The sequence below is a fragment of the Hemitrygon akajei genome, chromosome 12 (genome assembly GCF_048418815.1).
Source record: "Hemitrygon akajei chromosome 12, sHemAka1.3, whole genome shotgun sequence".
Classification (NCBI taxonomy): Eukaryota; Metazoa; Chordata; class Chondrichthyes; order Myliobatiformes; family Dasyatidae; genus Hemitrygon; species Hemitrygon akajei.
This window is the reverse complement of record NC_133135.1, coordinates 82,345,760-82,373,090: the sequence shown is the minus strand read 5'-3', so window position 1 is coordinate 82,373,090 and position 27,331 is coordinate 82,345,760. Positions and strand designations below refer to the sequence as shown.

The following is a 27,331-nucleotide window of genomic DNA, read 5'->3' as shown; positions in this document are numbered from 1 at the left end:
TTCATTTTCATTCTAACATTCAAGGTAATTGTTGCATTTTCACTCCCAGCTGTCTCTGGCATCTCCAAGTCTGAATGCCTGAAACTGCAGCGAGAAAAACAGTTCTGAATTGTCTTACTGCACATTTCTCTCCAACTATCAGTGACAAAAATCACTGCTTTTTGAACACAAGCACATACAAGTGACATTTTAGAACTGTTCACTTGAAGCACGGTGTAGTGTCTAACGGCCACACAAGTGCACGTGACTGATGCTAGCTGGAACCAGTTCAACAACCGTCTCTTGCGCCAATTAAGCAGGATAGTGTCCCAAATAAACAAAGGGTATCCCAGCAGTTCTCTCGATTAGTTTTTGTTCTTTAAGAGTTGTCCCAAATAGAGGTCGTGGCAATTAACCAACAGGCTGATTAACCAGAATCCACCATATTTTCCATTGAGTAGTCTCCACTATGATGTAGCAAATGCAAAAGTCCACATCCAAATGCTAGACACACTATTTTCCAACTTGATAGATGCATTTTTTAAAAACTCCTACTTATTAGGAACCATCCCTCCCATTCTCCACATTGCCCAGTCTCCCACTGAGCAGAAAAGCAACTAGATAGAATGAATGGAACACAGCAGTGACAAATGCAAAACAACTGTTTCCATAACAGAATGTTTCTTTCATTTAAGGCCATCTGTGGACATTTCAAAGCAACTTTTCGTGACTGCAACATTCTAACAGCAGCATCTGAAGCTCAGCATTTATCCAGCAGAAGCCTCTTTTAGTTGACTTGGGTCAAAAATTATGAATCATCTGTGAACTACAGTAATCCTACTGGAATGTGCTTCGAATTGATAGAAGTCTTCTCCTCCCCTCCATTCATAATTATTACATGAGACTATAATAATGAAAGCAGCTGCAAACACCGTTAAAACAAGGAGGTCACTAACTTATATTCAAAACTCCATTGACACAAGGGATATAAAAAATATACCAACAAATGAAGGCATAAATACTCACAATAAAAACTGCTGAAAAGAATGTTTTTTGTTTTCCCCAGAGTTCTTGCCTCCACCCTAACAGCTTCATCTCTTCTTTCAGCAGGATATTTTCAGTATCCACGCAGATAGTGGTACATTTTTCTGATGAGAAGGCTGAACAGCCTGCACCCAGATGCCACAGTGCTACTTGAAATGGAGTACAAATTTCATGTTGTGCCCTCAGCCAATATTTATTCTTGAACTCACATCATTGAGAAGAATTATCTGCTGACACATCTCAGTGCTGCTGCTGCCGGAACTTCTTCACCAGGCAAACATACTTCCAGCAATTTCAATATTACTAGACTTGCACTTCATTGGTTTTGATACTTCGGCGAGGTCCTGTGCTGTGCTTCAATCATTCAGGCTTCAAATCGGCCACCATCAGCCCAGTACCAAAGAACTCTTACACTTTCAAAAATAAACAACTACAGGCAGTCCCTGAGTTACGACCATCCAACTTACAAACAACTCACACTTACGACCAGAGGGAGGAGAACGTCGTCTGCCATTTTAAGTCGGATCACAACGCCGTCCGCCATTTTAAGTCATTGCCATTAACACTGTGTTGAGTGTGTAACTTTGATTTGGCTTAAATATTTCTTAGCAAGATTCGCCCTGAACCCCCGTCTTTTCCAGTGAGCACCGCCCCCACTTGTCCCATTTAACCCGTCTCAGTGCGGGTGGACTTTAGGACCCAGGGGAGCATAGGACCCGCCGCCCGTGGCTGCTGCTGAATTTGCAGTTTTCTGTTCCACTGACGGAAAACGATTGCGATTGAAAATAAAGTGGAAATAATAAAGCGATTGAAAAGAGGTGAAACGCCATCGGTCATTGGAAAAGCTTTAGGCTACAGTCGGTCAACAATCGGAACAATTTTAAAGGATAAAGGATAAAGTGAGAATAATGGAGCATGTGAAAGGCCCTGCCCTGATGAAAACTACAATTATTAGTAAGCAACGCAATGGTTTAATTATTGAAATAGATACGTTTCTTAAGTGTTTTATATGCATAGAAAGGAAAAATAAATACTATATACTAAGACAAACATTTGAATAACTGATGCTAAATATTACCGATGTACCTGTTCTGCCTTACGTACAAATCCGACTTAAAAACGGACTCAGGAATGGAACTCGTTCGTAACCCGGGGACTGCCTGTACGTTCCAGTGCCCCTGACAGCAAACATCATGAAGTGCTTTGAACAGCTGGTAACGGCACATTATCAAAAACTCCATTCCTCGCACAGTAGTCCTTACCGACAGGACCACTCTACGACAGTTGCCATATTATCTGTCATTCACCTGGCCCTGAGACCTTAAAAAAGCAAAGGTACTTAAGCCAGAATGCTTTTTCTGAATTTCAATTTGGCATTCAACACCGTTGTCCCGCAGACCTTGGTGAACAAACCCCTACTCCTCAGTCTAACTACAGCACTGTGCTACTGGGTGTTGGGACTTCTTAACTAACAGACTTCCGATAGTCGGGTCAAGATGCACAACTGCTCTTGCCTCCCCATCATTCTCAACATGGGTGCCTCACAGGGATGTGTGCTGAGCCCACTGACATACACCATACTCACACATCAACTGCACGGCCAATCAACCGAGTGATCATATTGTCAAGTTCGCCAAAGACAAAAGTGCTGGGAGCTCATCACTAACAATGATGAGTCCACCTATAAAGAGGAGGTGGAAGAGTTTGAGGCCTGGTGCCAGGCAAATAACCTCTTGCTCAACATCAACAACACAAAGGAGATGGTTATTGGCTTCAGGAGAATTTGCACCACTCACACGCCTCTTTATATTAGCAGCATAGCAGTGGAAACTCTGCACAGTTTCACAGTGGACACTGCACTAAGGCAGACAGGAAGGCCCAACAATGGGTAGTCAAAACTCCCGTCAAGGACGTACATACAGTAAGGTGCCAGAAAGAGGCTAATAACATCATGAAGGATCCCACCCATTCTGCTCATGGACTGTTTGTCCCATCCCATCAGAGAGAAGGCTACATAGCATCCACAACGGGACCACCAGACACAAAAACAGTTACTTCCCACAAGCAGCAAGTCTGATCAACACTTCTCACACCTCCACATCTTCCAACCACCATTTCCTGTCAGTCACCTTATGTACAGACGCTCCTGTGCCTAGCGTCACTTTGTGGACATACAGCCAATATATATAAGCGACCTTATGTATTTATAGGTTTTTATTAATGTGTTCTTTACCTTGTTGATTTTTTACTGCATTGTACTTGAAGTAACAATTATTTTGTTCTCCTTTATACATGTATACTGGAAATGACAATCTTGAATCTTAGAAAGCACTAGCTCTTTTTCCTGCTGCCTCCATAAACCAACTGAGAGCCCCATTTCTCAGCTGAACAGTATAGAGGCATTTTAGCATTGAAGTTCAAAGCTCCCTGATAGTCCCAAAAGTGGCAAGGTGGCAGATGGCATAGTTATCTTTATTAGTCGAGGCATTGAGTTCAAGAGTCATTAAGTTATATTACATTTTTATAAAACTCTCATTAGGCAGCATCTGAATTATTACATTCAATTCTGTGACTCACTTGAAGAAGAATGTGGAGACCTTAGAGAGGGTATAGAAGAGGTTTATCAGGACTCTGCCTGGATTAGAGAGAATGTACTATAATGAGAGGTTGAGCTTTTTTTTGGAGCAGCGGAGGGTGAAGGGACACCTGACAGGACGTCATAAAAGCACAGATATCGTAGACAGCTGATATCTTTATCACTGGATTGAAATATCTTATACTAAAGGGCATATATACAGAAATGTTTTGAGCAGTAATATCATGAAGGATCACACGCAACCTGCTTGTCCCACTCCCAGAGAAGAGGCTACACAACATGCACCCAGGAACAATAGATAGGGAAACAAGGAAGTCCCCCAAGTCATCAGGCTGACAAACATCCCCAACCATTAACCCATCTCACCAACACTACCTACACATAACCTAGCATCACTTTATGTATGTACTGTCTATGTGCATGACAGTTATGGAACAGTATGTTTATAGGATTGCTTTTATACTTATCTTGAAGGTTTTTTTGTATTTTTGTTTTCTTTATACTTATTGTGTTTTTGTACTACATCAGATCCTTTACACTAGTGAACTGAAGAATAACAATAAATAATCTTGAATCTTGAATGCACTTCAGGTGGGAGGAGGGTAGGATTTCAAAACAGGTTGTGCAGGGCAAGTTGATTTATTTTTTTCCTAAACAAAGAGCGCACAGGTGCCAGAAAAGTGCCAAGGTGGGGGTGAAAGCAAATTCAGAAGAGGTGTATACGAGGTTCTGAGATACCGACCATAGGCAATCAAAAGAAATTAGTTTAACAAAACATTATTTTCTTAGTTAGTCTGACATGGTGTGCCAAGGGTCTGCTACTGTATTGTACAGGAGACCCTGACACGTTACAGTCGCATTGTAGTGAACAACTAAACCAGACACCAGCCCGGATCATGATGTGACAGCAGAAGTTCAAATCCTACAATAGTAGCCAGAAAATTTAGTACTCAGTTGACGGGGACCACAGAGTTACCCAACTCTAATAAACTCCAATCTGTGGCAACACACACAAAATGCTGGAGGAACTCAGCAGGCCAGGCAGCAACTAGGAAAAGAGTAAACGGTCAACGTTTCCAGCCGAGACCCTTCATCAGGATGGAAAGAAAGATGAGAAGTCTGAGTTATAAGTTGAGGTGAGAGGAGAAAAAAATACAAGGTGGCAGGTGACAGGTGACATTTTCGCAGAATCTGGGCATTTTGTGTGCGTTGCTGTGGATTCTCATATTTCTGAAACTCCAATCCATGTTCATTCAAATCCAATAAAGGGCCTTCACTGTACTGACAGAGCCGGACTTTTAATCAACTCCAGCCCTACAACAGAGGCATTAAAATCACAGAGAGAGCATGGGATCAGACTCTTTATCCCACCAAGTCCTCACCAACTACGTCAATCTCACTCTGTACATTCTAGCAACAGAACCCGATAGATTCTACTACTTATTACACACCAGGAGCAACTTGCTTTGGGATGCAGGAGGAAATCGAAACACCCAGAGGAAAGCCACAGAGACTGCAGACTACACACAGAAGACAGAGGTCAGGATTGTACCTAGATTTCTGGCCCTGTGAGACAGTGGCTCTTCCAGCTGTACTGAAGTGTGGCCTATACCACGCTCTGAGATGTATTTGCAGATCACTCATTTCAAGGGCCAAAGCCAAATGGTCTGCTTCTGCTGACCTTAGCAGCAACGTCTCCTTTGTTAACCAAGCAGAAGAAACTGAAGGCTGCAAGGAATCACTGCTGCACTGGTTCCGATGCCACCAGGAGTGCACAAATATAGACTAGCCATCAGCAGCAGAATCAGAATTCAAGTTTATTAGCACTAACAAATGTTGTGAAATTTATTGTTTTGTAGTAGCAGTAAAGCGCAATATATAAAAGTTACTCTAGATAAATAAGTAGTGGAAAATGAGAAGCTATTCTTAAAACATTGAGTGTGCACCTGCAGGCTCCTGAATCTGCGTAATGAGAGAGGGCATGTCCTGGATGACCAGGCTCCTTAATGACGAATGCCACCTTCTTGAGGTATCGCCATTTGAAGATGTTCTCAATGATGGGAAGGCTAGTGTCCATCACGGAACTGGCCTCTGCAGCTTTTTCCAATCCTGTGCATTGGTGCCCCACAGCAGATGGTGATGCAACCAGTTAGAATACTCTCAACAGTACATACATAGAAATTTGCTGGTCTTTGGAGATATACCGAATGTCAAGGTTTCAAAGTATATTTATTATCAATGTTTTACAGTTTCCAACCCTGAGATCCGTCTTCCCACAGGCATCCCAACAGCACAGAACCCACTTAAAGAAAAATTCTACACAAGGACCAAACATCCAACGCCTGAAAAAAAAGAAAAAATTGTGCAAAAAACAAGAAGCGAGCAAATAACACACTTACATTAAACATCAAACCGCAGAATCCCTGAAGGAGAGTCCACATTAACAAGCCACCGAGGACAGTCCAGAAGCTGATGGCCACAAGCCAGAGTCACGGAGTCAGTCAGTTCGCTCCTCAAGCTCTTAATGAAATATCGCCACAGGAATGCCTTCTTTGTAATTACATCAATAGCATGGTACAAGGATCGATCTTCAGAGATGTTGAAAGAACATGAAGCTGCTCATCCTTTCCACTGCTGACCCTCTGTGAGGACAGGTGTGCATTCCCTCGACTTACCCTTCCTGAAGTCCACAATCAATTCCTTGGTCCTACTGACGTCGGTCTTTGTTGTTGCAATAGCACTCGATCAGCCAACCTCACTCTTATACGTCTCCTAGTTGCCATTTGAGATTGCGCCAACACAGCTGTGTCATTGATGAATTTATAGATTGAAGCTATGACCACTCTTTATTCCAGTTGCTCAGACTTACTGCAGCCTGTTTACCGAGATCTCGTTATCTCACACTCAACAATCCAGTTCTGGTTATCTCATTATTAATCTAGGTAATACATTTGTCCCGCCGTGCCACTCAGTAGCCACTTAGTCTAAATGCCTGAACAAGCTTTTGAGAACTCATCCTTGAATCAGCAGCAATACTTTAAATACAGCCGTGGCAACTCCTTGACCTGTTGGCATGGCTCCCTCTTTCAGCACAGGATTAATCAATCTTTCTCCATGCTGAGTTTTGGCGGAGAAATGCAGGACTTATTCACATGCTGGCAAGAATCCAATCTCAGCCACGCTCGTGGAAAGAAAACAAAGCCTCAGAGAGATGGTCCTGCAAGTCTCGCATACTTTATTGACAAACACAGGTTGGCATTGTCTACTAGCATCTTGCTCTGTCACAGGTACTTTTTCCAAACCAAGGCCCCATCTACGTTCCCGAATGGGGAAGAAAAGACACACTGTAGCATTTGCAATATGCTGGGAAATGTAACCCACTCAACCACCATTAAAACACATCTTAACCTGTTCACCACCAGTTTGTGTTTCATGCAAGTTTGCTGTTTGTCCCTAACAACAGTCTTCAAAAGGCATTCACAAGGTCCTGCAGACTTTCAAACAATCTCAGGACTTGGAAAGTAACAACTGAAGTCCAAGTTCCTGTACCATCCTTCACACACAAAAAAAGTAATTTAAACCTCCCCCGTCAAACCCACCCCACCCCCCCGGCTCATTTAGAAAGTCTCAGAGACCTTTATGGCAACAAAGCTTTTTTGACAAATAGTCACTGGTACGATTGGGACCGCCTCTAGATTATTAACAATGGGGTTTGCCAGTTTCCTTGACTTCAGGAACTGACCGAGTATGCATCAAGAGGGATTCACACCAAGAAACAATTAATGCAAAATAAAAGAACTGTAGTTTGTTCTTGTGTGCTTGCTTTACATACCGAGGAATGTCAGAACCATTTCCTGGTGTCCACCTTTGTTACTTTCCAATTGGTAACCTAATTGAACCAAGCAATCTATTTCGCCAAGAACCACCCACGACTAACATGACAAACCAGTTTTCAAAATCCCATTGCTTCCTCAGGAAAGGCACTCAGGTAATCTGAGTGACATGTGGCAAATCCAACAACACACCTGAACATAAGCATGTTGCGTGGGAGGTCAAAACAAAAATGTCAGCAATTCACTAGCCATGTTTCCTTTAGAAATTATTGTTCTCACCTGAAGATCATACATTTACAGGGAAGTCTAAATGGGAATGCAGAAAATGAATCTTTAGTGACACGCTGCACTTCATAGTTGTATGTGCTTGAAGCAAGTTGTCAACTAGCTGCACGTAGTTTGGTGCTCTGTAGTTGCCAAGGAATTTCTCAACAACATCCTTGGATGCTTTCCATGTGATTTTCTCCGGTCCCACTAGAAGTTCTCGAATTGCCTGTCATTGATGACCTGTTTGATTTGTGGACCAACAAAATTGCCCTCCTTAATCTTGGCATCATTATTATTCCAACTTGAATTATGAAATGAAATAAAAAATATATTTGATTTCAAAATAATGGTGCGTAATAGGGAAATTTCATAGTGATTTTCATGATCCAAAACCAAAAATCCATAAGATACACCCAGAAGTATTCAGGAAGCAATAGCTTTGTAGTCCAGTGTAATCGGGAACAAACCAACAGAAACTAGTCCTGCACATTTACCTAGCACAAACTTGCAAGATCATTTAATTTGTTTTGTAATTTTCCTTGAACATTGAAAGACCTGATTTTTTTTTCCAGAATTCTGCAATAAAAAGATTGAACTACTGCAATATAAAAATAATTCTCAGCGGTTACTATCACAACCTCAGGGTACCCCGAAGTATTCCACACAGTCATTACTTAGTATAACCATTGATGTAATTTAGCTGGCACAGAGGACAACAACAGAGGACAACCTGTTTTGGTGGAACCTCAAACCGCGGTATTACATCAACCCTAACAGGCAGCAGGGGCCTCAGTATAATGCAGGGGTTCCCAACCTTTATCATGCCATGGACCCCTACCATTAACAAAGGAGTCCATGGACCCCAGGTTGCGAACATTCGGTCTAATGTCAAACGAGGGAACTTTCATTAGTTGTATACTTCTTCAGAACCACGAGTGCATCAGCCTAGGTAGGTGCTTGGGTATCAGAGCCAAGAAAGAAGAAATACTGTTCACCAAATTATGGCCAAAATGTAACCACAAGAATTTGATGCACTCTGGTACAGGGCCCTCTTTCAAAAGTCCAGAATTATCAGGCACTTTAACTCAGACAGAGTTGCTTTATAAACACAGGAAAACGACTAATGTACAGTCTTCCTTCCAAAGGTGACAGCAGTACAGACAATTAGTCTATGAAGCAAATGGAAACTTGTGGTCATCTTATTTCCATATGCACTTGGGAAAAGATATTTGTGTCACTCAAAGTTATGTCTTTCCAAAAAAAAAGGGAAGGAAAATTGGCTTTGGTGCCAATTGGCACTTATTTTGGGAGCAATTATTGAAAGTAAGAAATTTAGCATCTGGCACAGTCACCTCTTTGTAGCATTAGCTGGAAATTTCCACTTTCAATATAACCCCTTGGTAATGAAAGAAACACCCACCAAATTAACAATATGGATCATTTTGACAGTTCATTTTGCACTGGCTGAACAAAGAACACAGGAATGAAAGCTTTCATAAACAGAAAATCAAAAATTTACAACATTTCATTCAAAAGATTAGGAAAACTGAAAACCATACAAAAATAATTTGCCCAAGACTTGTGTGACAAATATAATTCTGGTGGTTAATCGATAGAATAGAAAATAAAGATTCACCTCTACTTTAGTAAGCACAGAGTACCTTCCTTGGTAGTGTCTCCAAATAATGAATCTATACAGATCATTTATTCAATAAATAAATAAATCTAAATCTCAACATGAAAGGGATGATATATTGAAATGGCCATGGGATATTGAACAGGAAGAGAAAACAAATGTGAATGGAAAGTCAACTTAAAACGACAAACTGCTGGAGGAACTTCGCATACAAATCACAAGTATAGAGGCAAAGGAATGGTTGACATTTCTGGTCAAAACTGAGAGTGCAGAGAGAAAATGCTGGCATACAGATGTGAGAGGGAGGGACGAGGTAAAGGTAGGCAATATATGGAACCAAAAAAGGGAGGGTGCCAGGGGAGGAAGGGATACAAAAGATGAACAAAGTTCAATAAAGGCCTGATGTTGATTTGTAGGCTACCAAGTGGACAACGAGGTATTACACCTCTGTTTACTTTTGGCCTCCTCTAAATCAGCGAGACCAAGCACTTACAAAGCACCTATGGTCCACTCATAATGCTGGACTTGATTTCCAGCTACATGCTTTCTTCAACACTCCTTCCCATTTCCACAGACTTGTCTGTCTTTGGTCTTCTCCCCTGCCACAGTGAGGCCAAACACAAATGAGTAAAATAACCTCATATGCTGCTTAGGTAGCCGACAACTCAATGGTATAAAGATTGTATTTTCCAGTTTAAGGTAACCTGGTCCATCTTGTTCTCTCTGTTCACTTTCTCCTATCCCTTTCTCAGCCCTTCGTCCCCACTCATTGGTTCCACCACCATCGGTACCTATCAGCCTCTGTCTCAGGAACATCAACCATCTCTTTGCCTCCACCAATGTCACCCCGTCATTTTGGACGCAGCAATACAGCCTGATTACTTCACTATTTTCAGCAATGGCAGGACAGCTAAGTCTTTTAAAGGCAAAAGAGGTGGAGAATGCTTTATGACCAATTCATCAGTGCATAAGCTGGTGCACAGTTCTGCTTATCTGACCTGGAACAGCCGGTGGTCAAGTGCTGTCCATTTTATCTGCCAAGGTAGTTTTCTGCCATCGTCCTGATAGTGGGGTACATTCTACTTCAGACCAATGTCGAGCAAACACTGGAGGAACTGAGAAACAATCAGCACTCATGAAACAGCGCACCGTGATGATTATCCTAACATTGTGAGGGTTTGCAACCAGGTTAGCTTGAAGAAATCTCTTAACAATTCCCACCAAAGTATCACTTGTGGAATCAGAGCAGCCAACACACTTGACCACTATTATACCTCCATCAAGAACGCTTACTGTGCCATCCCAAGCCCGCACTTCGGAAAGCCTGATCATCTGGTTGTACTTCTACTCCCAGTGTATAGGCTGAGAATAAAGACTAAAGACCAGAGCACCAGTGGTGAGGACCAAGATATGGTCAAGAGAGGAGGAAGAGCACTTCCTTTGTGTCTGTGGGCAGGACAACATCCAGAGATTGATCTTTGAGTCTGAATGAATACACCAGTTGTCACCGACTACATCACCCCATGTGGATGAGTGTGTGCCTTCAAGAACATATTGGACTTACCCAAACCAAGAGCCATGGATGAACCATGGCTGCTGAGGGCTACATTCAAGATTGGTGATCTAGAACTATATAAGAAGTCCAAGTATGACCTACAGAAGGCAATTTTAAGGGCGATAGAACAACTCTATTTAAAGAAGGAATCGGATGCACATCAGCTATGGCAGGGTTTGCAGACAATTAATTCCTAAAAAGCAAAACACCATGAGTGGCAGAGATGCTTCACTCACAGATGAGCTCAATGTCTTTTATGCATGCTTTGAAGGGGAGAATAAAACCACACCAATGCAAATCCCAGCAGTATCTGATTATCTCTGTCTTGGAGGCCGACGTGAGAATGTCTTTCAAGAGAGTGAACCCTCCCAAGACATTAGGCCTTGATGGTGTACTTGGTAGGCTCTGAAAATCAGTGCCAACCAACTGGCAAGAATGGTCAAGGATAACCATACCACTGCCCAATAACAGGGTGAGCTGCCTCAACAACTATTCCCCAGTGATACTCACATCTACTATGATGAAGTGCTTTGGGAGGTTGGTCATGGCTACAATCAATTCCTACCCAAGCAAGGATCTGGATACGCTACAATTTGCCTGTTGCCACAACAGGCCCACAACTGATGCAATCTCATTGACTCTCACTCAGCCTTGGATCACCTAGACAATAGCAATAGCTAATTTAGGCTGCTGTATATTGACTACAGCTCAGGGATCAACACAATCATACTCTCAGTTCTAATCGGAAAGCACCAAAACCTGGGCCTCTGTACCTCTGTCTGCAAATGGATCTTTGACTTCCTCACTGGGAGACCACAGTCAGTGTGGATCGGAAGTAATATCTCCTCCTCACTAACAAGCAACACTGGCACACCTCAAGCATGTGTGTGTTGTCAACTGCTCTATTCTCTCTATACCCACGACTCTGTGGCCAAGCACAGCTCGAATGCTAACTGTACATTTGCCAAGGACACAACTATTGTTGGCAGAAGTTCAGATGGTGTAAAGGAGGCATACAGGGGCGAGATAGATCAGCTAGTTGAGTGGTGTTGCAGAACAACATTGCACTCAATGTCAATAAGACCAAGGAATTGAATGTGGATCTCAGGACAGGGCAGTCAAGGGAACACACGCCAGTCTTCACTGAGGGATCAGCAGTGAAAAGAGTGATAAGTTTCATGTTCCCGAGTGTCAACATCTCTGAGGATCAATCCTGGGCCCATCATATTGATGCAATTACAAAGAAGGGACAACAGCAGCTGTATTTCATTAGGAGTTTGAGGAGAATTGGTATGTCACCAAAGACTCTCACAAATTTCTGCAGATATACGTACTGTGGAGAGCAGTCTAACTGGTTGTATCACTGTCTAGTATAGAGATGCCACTGCACAGGAGAAAAACTGCAGAAAACAGCAAACAGCCAGCTCCGTCACAGGCACTAGCCTCCCCATCATCAAAAACATCTTCAAAAGGAGATGCCTCACAAAGATGGCATACATCATTAAATACCCTATCACCCAGAGCATGCCCTCTTCTCATTGCTACAATCAAGATGGTGGTTCAGAAGCCTGAAGACACATACTCAACGCTTCAGGAACAGCTTCTTTCCCTCTGCCATCAGATTTCTGAATCGACATTGAACACTACCTCAGTATTTTTTCTTCTCTTTTTGTACTACTTATTTAATATAACTTTTTATACGTACTTATTGTAATTTATAGCTTTTATGAATTGCAATGTACTACTGCTGCAAAGTAACATTTTTCAACATATGCTGGTGATATTAAACCTGATTCTGACTTTACGTGCTGAGTTCTTCCAGCAGTTTAATTTTTTTGCTTCAGATTCTCACATCTGCTTTCTCTGGTGTCTCCATATGGCTTAAATATCTTTCACAAAAGCAAAGCAGAACTGATTATTTAAAAAAAAAGACTATTAAGAAGCAAAAATTATGGCCCGAGGTGTGGACAAAACAAGTAATAACAGATCAGAAGTAGATTAAATGTAATGCCTAATGTTATTTTTATCAACTGCAGATGAATTAGAAATTGGGCACTGCAAACAATAGGCCAATCTGATGCTCGTTGTCTTACATCAACTCTCTCACAGATCCCTACCTTGTATAAGCAACTTTTCTTCAGGAGAAAGAATGAGAGGTACAGGTAACAGAAACCAATAGGATTATAAAACAAATATAAAATAGAACATATTATAGATTACTAGGAAAATATAGACAATACTCTCGGAAAGGAAAGATTAATTTCAGATTTTTGTCAATCAGTTATAGCACTGAGGATCAACACCTCCACATATTTAAAATCTTGCAAAGGCCATGTACCTTGTTCTAATTATGTATAGGATATGTACTTTGTAAATATGTTTTAGTGACCTCAAATTACTTCAGTAACACTTACCATTCAAATTTTTATGTCACCATTCATGCTCTCAAAAGGGAAGTTCCATTTGTGTGATGACAAATGACAAACGTAACTTCTTTGAATAATCAAATGGCAGAACGTAGGAGATTTAATTTATAAGCCGGTAAGAGTAAAAACAATGAAACTTAAAAACAGACATCAAGAGCAGTTGATAGCTTTTAACCTGGAGGTGGTAGGAAGGTGAGGAAATTGCAAGGTGAAGACCAAAATATCAACAAAGCACCATTCATATAGGAACAGCTTCTATAAGCTTCTATTCCCTTACGTTGGGAAACAACCATTTTGCTTCAATACTAAGAAAGAATAAGAGAAAAAAACCCAGGAAATTAAATGAGCTTTAGCATGAACTTTCAGAAAGCAAATCTATTCCTACAAACCAAGAATGACAGCATATTAAAACATAGGTCAAAATCAACGGTATGGACCTGGTGGTCTTATGACTGTGCATGGAATCTCCCTGCATCTATTAGCAGTGTCTACATATTTAAGCAAATGGAGACTTTAAAGTGGATTTGAAAGGTTACACTGAATTCACCAAGACAACTTTATAAAGATTATCACCAGCATGGTTGATGAGGGTGCATCCACGGAGAGAATATTAATGTGAACTTTCAGAAAATAAATCTATTCTCAGAAACTATGAATGGAAGTATTTTAAAATAGAGGTCTAACTCACTGGTATGGAAGTTGTGATGAAGCACGAGAGCATGAAGCATTAAAGAATGCACACTCCAGTTGGCTGTACAAACTACACTAAATTGGAACCAACAGTTTTTCACATGACTCAGATGAAGAAATAGAATACAGCCTATCCGGGTTTGCTGGCAAAGCTGTTTCAGACATGGATTTAGAGCAATTGGGAGCAGAAAGTGGCAAAGACATTAATAGGTTCCAGTGTAATAGTGAAGACTGTACTTCTAAAGTATTTTAACCTCCTTATATGCTGAAAGGTCTTGAGTTTGTAAAATAAATGCAATGGGTGAAGCAGGCCATGCGAGATTCTTCCGAAAGGATCGGGGCTTTCAATAAAAAAGGAACTACATACAATGCTGAGAGTTTGGGGAACTACAGGCCATGAAAAACTATAAGAAAGAATGGAAGAGCAGGAGCAGAGGGGTTTGGGGAACAAAATATATAATGTTGTTGGTGAGAACCAAAAAAATAGGATAACAAAGCAACGTTTTTTTAAACCAGATATGCTGGAGATAGAGATGGAAGGTATGTAACACATAAAAAGTTTTAGTTTGATGCTCTCTAGGACACTGGACCTCAGGAAGAAAATGTTGGCAGCCATGATACCCGAGATGAAAAGATTTAAATAATGAATTATGATAAGCCAGCTTTCCGCTTCCTTTTACAATTAAGTTACTAACTGCAACCTGCCCAGGTTTGCCAATAGAAAGACAGCTGGGTAAGTGACCTGCAACACACCTACAAAGGAATAGGAGCGGGTTGTGAGGAGGCAAATGGGGTACCATGTGAAGAAAGGTGAGTTTACTCACATTGGTAGAAAGGAAAGGAAAACAATATTTGAAATGACAAACTAGTAAATACCTGTGCAGGGAGAAATCTCAGTGTGATGGTTCACAGAGATACAGCAAGCAATAAGGTCTTTATTGCAAAGCGTTTGGAGTACGAGTGTGCCATCCTGGCCTAGAATATCAGCAAGTATAGAGATGAAGGATTATGCCAGCTCTGGTCTTCAAGGGAAGGTTGACTTCTCTTGAAGACAGTGTGACAGGGTCACAGGACGGATTGGACAACCTCTCCCGTGGCCATGCATCTTATGGTCAATCAGAGATCGAAACGGCAGCCATTACAGGATTTGATTAAGACACACACTGCTGGAGGAACTCAGTAGGTCAGGCGGCATATATGGAGGGGAATAAACAGTTAATGTTTCTGCCCGAGACCCTTCATCAGTCCTTATATATAGTCTTGAACCAAAACTTTGAATAATTAGGGTTAATTAGAATTAGGGCTAAGTTGTTCAAGGATATTATCAAATAACATAATGATCCTAAAAGAGGAGCACAATGAATAGAAGCAGTGGGGTGCCTTGGCCACTGGAGATTGTCCCACAATTCAATATAACTACAGCTGATTTGTCAAAGGCCCAAATGCCTCCTCTGTGAGTTTCCCCTGGCATCTCAATTCCTTGATCAAAAACATTGAGATGGGGTCTAATAAATTTGTAAAAACTGAGATAGAAATATTTTTGTTAGCTAAGTGTGTTGAGGATTATTCAAGCAACAGAGCAAAATGGAGTTATGATACCACTGAGCCATGGTCAAGGGCAGACCAGACTCGAGGGGCTGAATGGCCAACTAATGTCACTAACCCCAGGTTTACTCATGAGCCAGATCTGCAGTGTGATTTTTGTGGAATCATTGCTCCCCTGTGGTGTATAGAAGGATCACAGTTATTCACTAACAATGAGTAAGATGTACCGTAACAAACAATAGTTACAAGATCTGAAGAGAAAACAGATACCAGAGTAAAAGCAGTTTTAACAAAACAGTGTTATGACTCTAAACAGGACAGAAAATAACCAAAGAAATAGCATGAACAAAACACATGGAGCAAAAGCAATTTTCTGCTATGTTGTCCTTATGTTAACTCCGTATTTTGCAGGCATTGTGGATCATTTCCCAGATTCTGTGAAATGAGACAATGCACTGAGTTTAGCAGTCATGCAAACACATCCTCATGCCATTAAGCATACGAGACTCAATAGTCTTGCCTGCCAAGCTACCACAACAAGATGCTGCACCCATATTGGGTGCCAGGACTGAATGTGCGCTGGACCTTTCCCTCTGGAAGCAGGACAATCAAACCACCCCAACCGCACAATACCTCATATAGGTGCAGAGCTGATCCCCACCCAGCCTTTCTACTTGCAGCTGCAAAAGGAGGAGCAAAAGAGCAGGTTCAGGCTGCCATGGATTCCCCTCCCATTTGTACAGTAAACAATATTTGAAGTTTGAGGCAGGCACAGGACACAACAGAAACAGTGTCAATCTGTTAGCACTGCAGTTAGCGCAATACTATCAAAGCGCCAGCAACCCAACTTCACTTCCGCCACCGTCTGTAGGAATTTGCACATCATTCCCGTGACCGTGTGCGTTTCCTCCAGATGCTCCAGTCTTGGTTTGTAAGTTAATTGGTTACATGGGTATAATTGGATGGTGTGGGATCATTGGCCAGAAGAGCTTGCTATCATGCTGTATCTCTAAAAAAAATTTAAATAGAAATAGAAAACAAAGTGTCTAAAACACCCCAGATCAGGGATTCTCAACCTGGGGTCCACAGACTCCAACTGGTCCATAGCATTAAAAGGTTGGGAAACGCTGCCCTAGATAGACACAGTTTAGTTCTTTTTCTATAAGCTTTCTGCTATAAGAATCCAAAAGACTTTACCAGAGACTAAGAGTTGATTCCTTACATGCTCCCGAAGGTTGGGTTATCCATTATAATCCTTATGGTGAGAGGTTGGGTTGGACTGATCCTCCAGAATGGGGATGAGAGGCAGGTCCTCCAGAATGGGGTTAGGACAGGGAGATGATGCAGCCAGTTAGAATGCTCTTCAGGATAACCTGCAGAAGTTTGCAAGTGTGTTTTGTGACATACTAAATCTCCTCAAACTCATAATGAAATATAACCACAGTCATGCCTTCTTCAGAGCTGCATCGACTGATACGTTTGGTCCAGGAGAGATCCTCAGGGATACTGACACCCAGGAACTTGAAACTGCTCACTCTTTCATTTCTGATCTCTCTGAGGATTGGTGTGTGCTCCCTTGTCCTACCCTTTCTAAACTCCACAATCAGTTCTTTGGTCTTACTGACGTTGACTGCGAGGATGTTGCTGCAACACCACTCAACCAGCTCCTGTACGCCCTCTTGCCACCAGCTGAAATTCTGCCAATAATAGTTGTATCGTCAGCAAATTTATAGAAGAGGAACCTGTGGTGAGCAGACAAAAGACAGAGATGGAGCGTCCAAGCACAAGGACTTTTCTGAAAAACCGGGCCATGTGCAACTATCTCAATGAACTCCTCCTACAGTGCAAATTGACAAGGATCAGTGATGCTTGTTGCCATGGCAGCAATGACAAGCCCTGGCATTTCAAATGGAAGAACACGTTTCGGCACATAGGGGGATAAGCAGAAAGGAAGGCAAAGCTGACGAGCTGGTATCCCAGCACAGGCTGACAGACTGATTGCGGAATGGGAAAACAGGAAGAAAATAGTAGGGTACACCCACATTGTCAGTCACTATCCAGGAATGAATCGAGAATTCCTGGCTTGTCTAGTAAGAAAATAAAATCAGATGTTTTCATTCATTTTAAAATTATGCATAATGTTAACAGTTTTTACTACTACAAGCTTGCAGGAATTGAACAGTTAAGGTGTTCTTCAGAACATAATTAAAGATCAAAATGAAAAATGCTGCATGCTAGTTCTAAAACGTTAGCCCAGAACGAAGCATTCTAAAGCCTCAACCGTAAAAGTGAAGATCATAGGCAGCATGCTGGATCAGGAGTCAACAAGTCACTGCGGGTTTTGAACAGCAGAAAAGCCAACATTATGGCTATTAAAAAGGTTAGACGAATAGAGGGCTCTTAAGCAGATAAGGGAACCCGCAACAAGAGCCAACAGAAAAGCCAGGTGTGTGGCCATCTCTCCACCACACATCAAGGACTCCAGGTTTATAGTGTCAGATTTGTAAACAAATTAACATTTGCCAAACAATTCTGTATCTATAAGGCGAGTAGGATTTTTTCCCCTACATGCATAACTGAAAACAACTGATTTTAACCTCAAAAATTCTATAAAGATCCCCACACTCAGGAAAACAAAATATACTTTAACTACCTTCCGCAATTTCTCCAAGTCGCCAAAGAGATTTTAAGCAGAAACCATAAATCAACCCACAAACACATTGGCATGATGTATAAACGTTTAATTAATGATGGAGATAGAATGCTGCCGCACAAGCAACAAAGTGGATATTGTTAAATTGTCACAAAAATACAACTATGTATTAATAGGGGACCATTGTAAATACAACTGGGTGTGGGGGGGGGGGGAGAGAGACTGAGCTTGGCAACAGCGTGCTTTCTGTAACTCAGTAGTTTTCCCAAATCAGAACGTTTCCTGTCGGCGAACAATTGCAGATGAGGAGTGCAATCCGTTGTGTGAGTTACATTATTAACAGTTGCTGAATAATCAGCAAAACAGTTTCAAACATCACAGAAAAAAACTTGCAGGCGCATCTGATGCATTGGTTATATTTACCCACACAATACATGGGAAAGATGATGTCATATATCTGGCCAGAACTTGCAATGAGCAAGGCACACATCACCCAGTCACCAACTGAATTTGTTAGAATCCCCCCCCCCCATCACTCACTCCCTCCCTCAGGCATAGAGTAATTCTCATAAAGACCTACCTATACACATAAAGACCTATAGTTACACATTCAACTGTGACTCACTCATCAATTCTTACAGTAGTTCGTGTTTCTCAGAATGAAGATGGGGTTTCCCAACATCCTGGCATAAAATTGAGTAGAAATATGAAACGAGGGTGTTGGAAATAATACGTTTTACGAATATTTACACGTGAATTTACCAATTTGCTCCCCCCCCCCAAACCTCTGTAGATGTTAACTCGAGTTGGGTGCACCTCTCTTTCCATAGCTTTTTGGTCCAAGCCCCTGTAGTTTTCTGACTGTACATTCATTTTGCCAAGATTCTCACCAACTACAAGGCAATCGACTCCCAGGGGCCTGCGAAGGACTGACCCACAGGAAACAATTCTATTTATTTTTTTAAATTCATATTCTCCCACATAAACACAGTCTGAAAACGTTCTGACCTGTGCATTAACAGTTAAAATCAAAGATTTATCTCTCAGCACACTTCCGAAGCTGTGCTAATGCTGCGTGCAAATAAGTCATTAAACGGGATTTTTTTCCCCGTTTTGGAGCAAATAAACCATTTTCTCCTTTTTTCTTGCTCCAACAGGAAACAGTTTTATTAAACAAAAAAATCACTGCAATTTAAAATAAATCATTTTGCGTGCTATTCGAAAAGATTTTTTGTCCGTGTTTTGAAGACGAATCCGAATTAGACTGAGGAAAGACTGGAGAATTCACGAAACCAGCGATAAAGTGTTGCAAATTAATTGTTGCGAATGCAACCAGACATTGAGAAGGAAAGCTCAGCGCGAACGCCTTAACTCACCCAGCCCTTCGGCTGCAAAAAGCACACGAGCCACCAGGACAAAGGAGTTTAATATTAAACACACACACACACACCAAATAGAAGGAACACTCACCGTTCACTGCTTTTATTCTTTTGCAAGAGGGATCTGGGCAGAGCTGCTGCAGTGTGGCAGGGAGGAGGAGGAGGAGGAGGAGGAGGGGACAGGAAGAGGAAGAGGCAGCAGCTGACTGGGTGTGGGTACAGGTCTGGGTGCCGTGAGCTGTCCCGACTCCTGGGCTGTGTGTCTCTCTCTCGCTCGCTCTGAGCCTGGCTCACGGCACGGCGGCAGCGCCCGGCGGGCGGCAGACCAGCGCCAAAGCCGAGCAGTCGACAGCACAACCACCAATCACAGCGAGGGCAATGCCGTGCAACCATGGAGACAAAGCTGGAACTTACTGGAGCCCGCAACCAAATTAACATTTGCTCTGCTTTTTTTTAAAAAAAGGAAGGGGGATAATATTCCGACAACTAGCATCACTTCAATTCCACCCCCATATCTTCCTTACAGACAACATGCAGGGCATGTTACATAATTTTTTGATACTGCTAGCTGCCAACAATGCAAATGTTTTTTTTTAAAAGCCGGAGGCTCCGTTTAGTGGAACAACAGCAGCCAAGATGAAACTCCTGGACTAATTGCAGTACTGTTTCCTCAAGATTCCCTTGATTCTTTGGTGTGGCATTTATTTGATTGAGAAAAAATGGTTTGCCATTATAAGTTCCATTTTGGTTGCAGTTATTTGTTCGTATGTACAATGGCATATACAGTATCCAATTGGTTTGCAGAATTCTTACACCACCATTGGTTTGCGTTACTTGCCTCAGCTTACCAAACTAGCATATATCAAAGAGGCCCAGGACTTTGGAAACATGCTTAGTGCTCAAAACTTAAACCAGTTGTGTTAGATTCTTCAGGAGAGAGATGCAGCAGAGGCCACTGCCTCTAATGTGCTGAGCTTGTACTCAAAGCACATCACTAAATAACAAAATTTTGTTCAGCGATGGACATTCCTGAAGATTTCCTAAAGGTTTCTTGAGCACCCCCAATTTACTTCCCCCATTCATGGTTTGGTTGCACCCTGTGTTGTCTCAAAATTAAAATCTGGCATTAAAAACAGGAAATGCTTGGCAGGTCAAATGGAACCTGTGGAACAAGAAACAGAGTTAACTTTACAAATGTAATTAATCAAACCCAGTCCAGATGAATGGTCTCGACCTGAAATGTCGACTTTCCTTTTCCCTCCCCAGAGGCTGCCTGGCCCACTGAGTTCCTCCAGTACCTTGTTAAGTTGCTTAATATTTCAAATCCAATATCAAAGGATCTCAGATCTGAAACATTGACTGTGTTTCTCTTTCCAGAGAAAAGGCCTGACCTGCTCTGTGTTTCTAGTATTTCCTAACAATTTTTCCACATTACCAGCATCCACAATTTTCTTTGACTTTCACTGAAATCTGCCATTCCTTCTTTAACCTTTATACCTCTTGCTCGCTTCAAGATGCTCCTTAAAACTTATCAGTTTGCTTATGCTTCTGATAGAAATATCTCCTAACATGCCTCAGCGATGAAGTGGAATTGAGAATGTTGAAGCAGAGAGCATTGAAACATTTTGTTTCATTAAATTATTGCACATTATTGCAAGGTGTAAAAATGTCAGGATTCAGAAACAGACTACACACAACAGCATGTCCAGAGCTTATGTTTCCTGTGGATATTTCCAAACAAAATTAGCACCAACATGCAAATATATGATTTAGGAGCAGAAGTCAAGCCCTTACTTCCTTGAAACTGCTCCACCATTTAATGAAGTCGCGGTAGATCTAATTGCAACCTCAAACCTACATTCCTGTTACTCTGCTAACATTTGACACCTTTCTGTTCACATCAAAATTAAAATTAAAAAGTCTTACAAACCTCTGAGGGTAAAAGAAAATTCCTGTTTTATCTTTGAATAGTAATCCCTAGTTCTAGGTTCAAATGGAAGAAATAATACATACTATTCATCAAATCAGGACACAGTAAAACTGTTCATCTTGAACACTCAGAGCTTTGATGGTGCCTAGATAGCAATTTTTATAAATTATTGTTGCACTTTTGATGGTTCAACTAATATTTAATTCACTTTTTCTTTAGGGATACGCAGTAGAATAGTATTTTTCTGGTGAATTTAAAGGAAGTGTGAAAAACAAGGCCCTAGCAATTTTTTAAGGCAGCACAACCAACAGGACAAGTTAGCGTGAAAGGGAGGTTGAGGACCCTGCGCTCTAATGTGTGGAAATAACAGCGGAAACATGTCTCCGGCAGATGGAAAGGGAGCATGGCAAAGAATCACCTGGTGAGCCAGATGCGAACAGTTTCTAAACGGATGGATAGTGAATTGTCAGAGTTTTACTGTATTATGAAGACAAGCAAGAAAGTGGGAGGAATTAAAAGGAAAAGATTTTGACCAGTTTTTCTTTTAACATTCTGATGGTCCAATGATGTAACAGCTCAGCATTGCCATCACTAGCCACCCTTCAGTACTGCAGTTTTTCTGCAAATTGTTAAAGCCGATGTAAATCTCATTTGTCATCAGATTTTAATTATGAAACAATTCTGGAAATTAAAGACCTTGCTATGCTTCCATCTGCTTTCCAAAACAAGCCTTGTGGTTCTCTGCACAGCAGTGACACTATTGGTCAGTATGAGCATTGCTTTTCTTTTCTCTAGTTGGAATTGTTGTTTTTCAAGTGAATTGCTCTGGAAAAAAATCAGCCACAGAAATGTTGAGATCATCCAGGGATTTCCATTTTTAAAGTTCCCTTCAAAAATTACAAAGTTTAAATTTGATGGCTTAATTTCTCTCAGTCATCTTCATGGATGTTGGAAACATAAATTATCTTCTTCTGGGACAGTCCTTCAGAATTGAGGATGACCTGCATTGCTGAGGGTTCTGAAATGGCAGATCAGGCCAATTAAGGGATCCACAGACTGTCTCAGGTAGGCAGGAAGTGGGCAACACATAGTTACTGTGGGAGATGATGCGATCTTTCTGCTGTTAACTCTGATGAAGGGTCTCAGCCCAAAACGTTAATTCTTTTTCCCCTCCATAGGTGCTACCTGACCGCCTGAGTTCATCCAGCATCTTGTGTGCATTATGCTGATTACTCTGTGCTTCTTGAGAACCTGAAAATTCCTCTTCTCCTGTGTCAGGGATTCGCAGTGATTCAGTGGAGATGCTTCACTTTTTCAACCAGGCTTGGAAAACATCTTTAAATCTTTTCATCTGTTTGCCCTGTAATCTCATTTCACGACAGAGTTTGGAACAGATTATTTGTTTTGTAAATGTATTGAGTGCGGGAGATGGCTTTCTTAATGGAGGTGATGAAGAGTGTTTAGGGCCTTGATGATGGAAACGTTGGCCTGGGAGAGCACACTTTGGCTTGTTTATCCTGCCAGTGGGTTTGGAGAATACTCAAAACAGAAGCCACCCAACTAGTCTAAGATTGTGTTCATATTCTCTCCATATTTGATCATTATTCCTCTCATGCAGTCATCATTTCCTAATGAAAGCAACTAGGTTGTTCACCTCAACTACATCTTGTGGTTGCAAGTTCCTCTAAACATTCTCTGAGAAATGGCTTCTTGTTTCTCTTTTTGAGTTAATCTCTGTTCAGTTATACTCTATCAGTAGGCCTGAGTTTTAGCTTCTTCTACGGGTGAAAAAGCTCTCCTCATGCTTAGCCCAATCATAATCTAAAATACCAACTCTACTGGCTATCTCTTTGCATTATGTTGTTGCTGTTAGCGACAAGCTCGGCTGTGCCCACAGATTCTGTTGGTGTTCCATCCAATCTGATTCTTACTTTGTGTGTCAGTCATGTTCTGTATTTTTCATACAAGTGCTTGTCACCACCCATTTATTCACGTTCATTTCGCTTTCTACAAACCTGCTGAATATTGCATGGTTTTCCAGAGTTTTTTGGTATTGTATTTCATTCAACCTTGGTGCAACATATACCCCATATCTAAACCCCACATCATTTATTCACCTCCATTAAGAAAGCCATCTCCCACACCCAATACATTTACAAAACCCTGTTCCAAACCCTCATGAAATGAGATTACAGGGCAAACAGATGAAAAGATTTAAAGATGTTTTCCAAGCCTGGTTGAAAAAGTGAACTAACTATCCAGATAGTTTATTTTGATTTCAAATCATCAGTGTAAATTATGAATGATTATGGTCCCAGTACTCATCCTTGTGGATCCCAATATTCCACCTTTTTGGGAAGTCAGTGAAATATATCTCCCCAGTTCTGATGTAGGTAATAGATTAACTTACCTTCCTGGGTTGCTTCCTATGAGAGAGGATAGGAAATAGTTATTCACACAACAATGCCAACGATCACATGAATGGCTGTCCATTTATGGCATTGTGGACATTGTTGACATGTCATGCTTATCTTCAGTTGCCATGGTTTGATGCAACGCACAGACCTTGGTGCTACCTAAATGAAAAAGAATAGAGACTGAGAATGCTTTTCTTTTTCAGTGGCATTCCTTGATCCCAATTCTATTTGATCCTGATTCCCTACGTTGCTATATGACAGTATGATGGTCCTTTTTCTTGCAAGGAAAAGCATTTCAGGACATATATTGTATAGATTTCTCTGACATTAATGCACCTTTGAAACCTTTGTATCAGAATAGGAAATGCTGGAAAAATCCCACCTGGTAAGACAACATTACTTTTACTGAAAAATGTTTTGCTGAGTGAAATTTTGAAAATCTGAATATTTAGATGAAATATATTCTGCATGTCTGAGTACAGAGTACCCCTATAATTGAAGGGTGGCACCCTATTTGCATGGCTGACAAATAGCGCAGTAACTGAGAAGAAATTCTCCTGAGAATCTGCAGATTGGAAATCGAGGAATACTCAACACTGTTTTGTTGATGAAGACAATAATAAAAAGGAGTTCAGAGGTTCCATAATGTAACTAGTTGTGTACACTGATATGTCCACTGCTTGTTAAAAGCTCTATAACTACTTTAAAATCTCCTCTTTACATTATAAGCTCCCTTCGTTAAGTTTATAATTGGAAAATCTGCTGAATGTGTTGACTATGTAGTCAAGGGACATATCCACTGTTAACTCCTGTGAATCACCCACCTTTCTATACACCTGTGCCAAGTTAACTGGCACAATTCATCTGTTAAGTGAAAGGTAAGTAAAGCTTTATTTTTATTTAATTAAACATTGTCAATAGTGGAAAAAGCAGTGCACAGATATCAACTGATCTCAGGACAATAGGGTATCTGCCCCATTGGGGTACCTGTAGTGGAAAAGGGAATAATTGGTGGAAATAACTCTTCAGTTGCTTCAACAACATTCAAAATGCATTACAGCTGCAAGGACAAAACAGCCCTTTTAATCATTGCTCCATCACAAAAATTCGCTCCTTCCATGACCCCTGTACTATGGCTGCAGTCCATAGCAGCTACAAGATGCACTGCAGAATCTTACCAAGATTTTTTTCAAAAGTATCTCACAAATCCACAACATCTACCACAAGAAGGATTATGGCTGATGACACATAGCACAGTGGAATTCCAATGCTGTTCAGGTATACAATCCCAACATGGAAATATGTTGCCTTTCCTTTATCATTGTTTGGTGAAAATCCAAGAACTCCACAAGAGGAGTAACTTTACCATACAGACAACAATGGAACAGAATACCTGGTTCAGTACCATATTCTAAAAGTAATCTGTGATGGGCATTGCACGTGACACTAGCATTCTATAATACAAAATACAAATCCCATTGGGACACGTTTATATGGACAGTTGTCTTTATCATATAATCAAAGAATGCTTGCAGTGCAGAAAATTTGCCATTCAGACCATCGTGGTCATGGCAACACCAGAGCAGTTCTATCCATCAGCTTTCTTTGCAGCTTTGCAACTTTTTCTCCATGTATCCTGTTGATGTCCACAATGGAACCTGCCTCCACCACATCTGCAGGTAATATGTTCCAGGATCCAAACATATGTTGTATAAAATAGGTTTTCCTCATGTCACTCTTAATGATCTCCTTTTTTACATTCAGGCATTGGGATTTGAGTTAGAAATATAATGTAAGGACATCATACATGACTAAAACTGAATTATGTTTGGTCATCCTGGTGTAATATCTATTTAAAAAACTCTTCTTGGCTTAAATTATTAGCTGGACTTCACCCTGCATGCAGTACCACAGCAGGTTGAAAAGTACTACTGAAATGACACAGTATCTTTCTTATAGTAATCCTGACTATATAATGGTTGAGTAAATATTAATCCCTAATGCACCCATGAATGACGACAGCTACAATTTCAATAGTAATATAACCTATTTTCTAAGTGCATGCCAGGCCATTTTACTTAGCTGTAGGAAAGTGCATTGTTCAAATTTTAATTAAGTGCAAGATGTAGCTCAGCATAAAACATCAGATTCAGGTTTAATGTTACCAGAATATGTCATGAAATTTGTTAACTTTACAGCAGCAGTACAATGATTAACATGATAAATAAATATAAAGAAAAAAAGCTGTATTACATTAAGTACACACACACACACACACACACACACACACACACACACACACACACACACACACACACACACACACACACACACACACACACACACACACACACACACACACACACACACACACACACACCAACCCGTCAATCGCAATCGACTGGTCGATCTTTGAGACTTTCCCAGTGATCCTGAAAAAAAAAGAAAAATAAATACACAAATACTATTGAGAGATTGTTTCCGGGTTGCGGGGTTTTAGTTCCGTTCTTTCTGCCCAGTGCGCATGCGTGTAGCTCCCCTGCACTACACAGTGTAATTCAGTGGTCCCCAAACACCGGGCCGCGAGGAAACAGTATGAGACAGCTGCACCTTTTCTTATTCCCTGTCACAGCCACTGAACCCACGTGAGGTCATCAGTCACCTAAACGCAGTGATACCCTCGCACCAGTGTTCACCTCGCATGGCTGGCAAGAACCGCTGATGCTACTGGCCTGGAGCGTGGCCGGCGGGAATCCCCAATGCTACTGGCTCAGAGCGCGGCCGGCGGGAACCCCCAATGCTACTGGCCTGGAGTCCGGTTGGCAGGAAGTGCCGATGCTACTGGCCCGGAGCACGAACAGATGGGCGCCGCCTCTAAACCTGTTTAGCACATCGAATGTTCGGGGGAACCCTTTGCTAAAATATTCGCAGATGACCTAATCCGGGCTCAAGGTTTCGTAAGTAGCAGAGCAGCTACCTTGCTGCGATCTACTGAAAGTCATCCCTCAAGCCAAACTTTTGTCGGCTGATAGATCCTACAAGGGGGGCGGGCGTGGGCCTGTCGCACTCCGTGCTTGGTCAGTCACTCTCTCTGGACTGCGACTGCCGTGGCCCTGGCACGGGGACCTCCGGCCCTGACCTTGTCCTCTCACCCCACCCACGACCAACCACACCTGGCCAGGGCATTTGGCGGCAGGCGGGCTGAGGCTGGAGTTCGGGCCAGGAGGCTGTCTAATGAGGCAATGAAGCCCTCAAAACTGCTTTGGTACCCTGAGTCCAAGCACCCAGCACTTAAAGACGAGCCCACTGAGTTTTTCAGCGGAAAAAACGTGAACAGCGCGGGACAGCAGCTAAGTGCCGAGAACCGCGAAAACTTAATTG

At 41.6% G+C, this 27,331-nt stretch overlaps 1 protein-coding gene across 2 annotated transcripts in view; it reads right to left on the bottom strand.

The window, feature by feature from the left end:
* LOC140737267 (uncharacterized protein C1orf21-like) overlaps positions 1-19,936 on the bottom strand; it is a 202,113-nt gene extending 182,177 nt beyond the window's left edge. The window contains exon 1 of one of the 2 annotated variants that reach the window (XM_073063612.1): positions 19,695-19,936. The gene's annotated coding sequence lies outside the window, so the exon portion shown is untranslated. Of the gene's footprint in view, positions 1-19,600; positions 19,622-19,694 lie in introns of those variants that run through there. The other variant, XM_073063614.1, reaches the window with a different exon arrangement.
* Between the last annotated feature and the right edge of the window lie 7,395 nt (positions 19,937-27,331).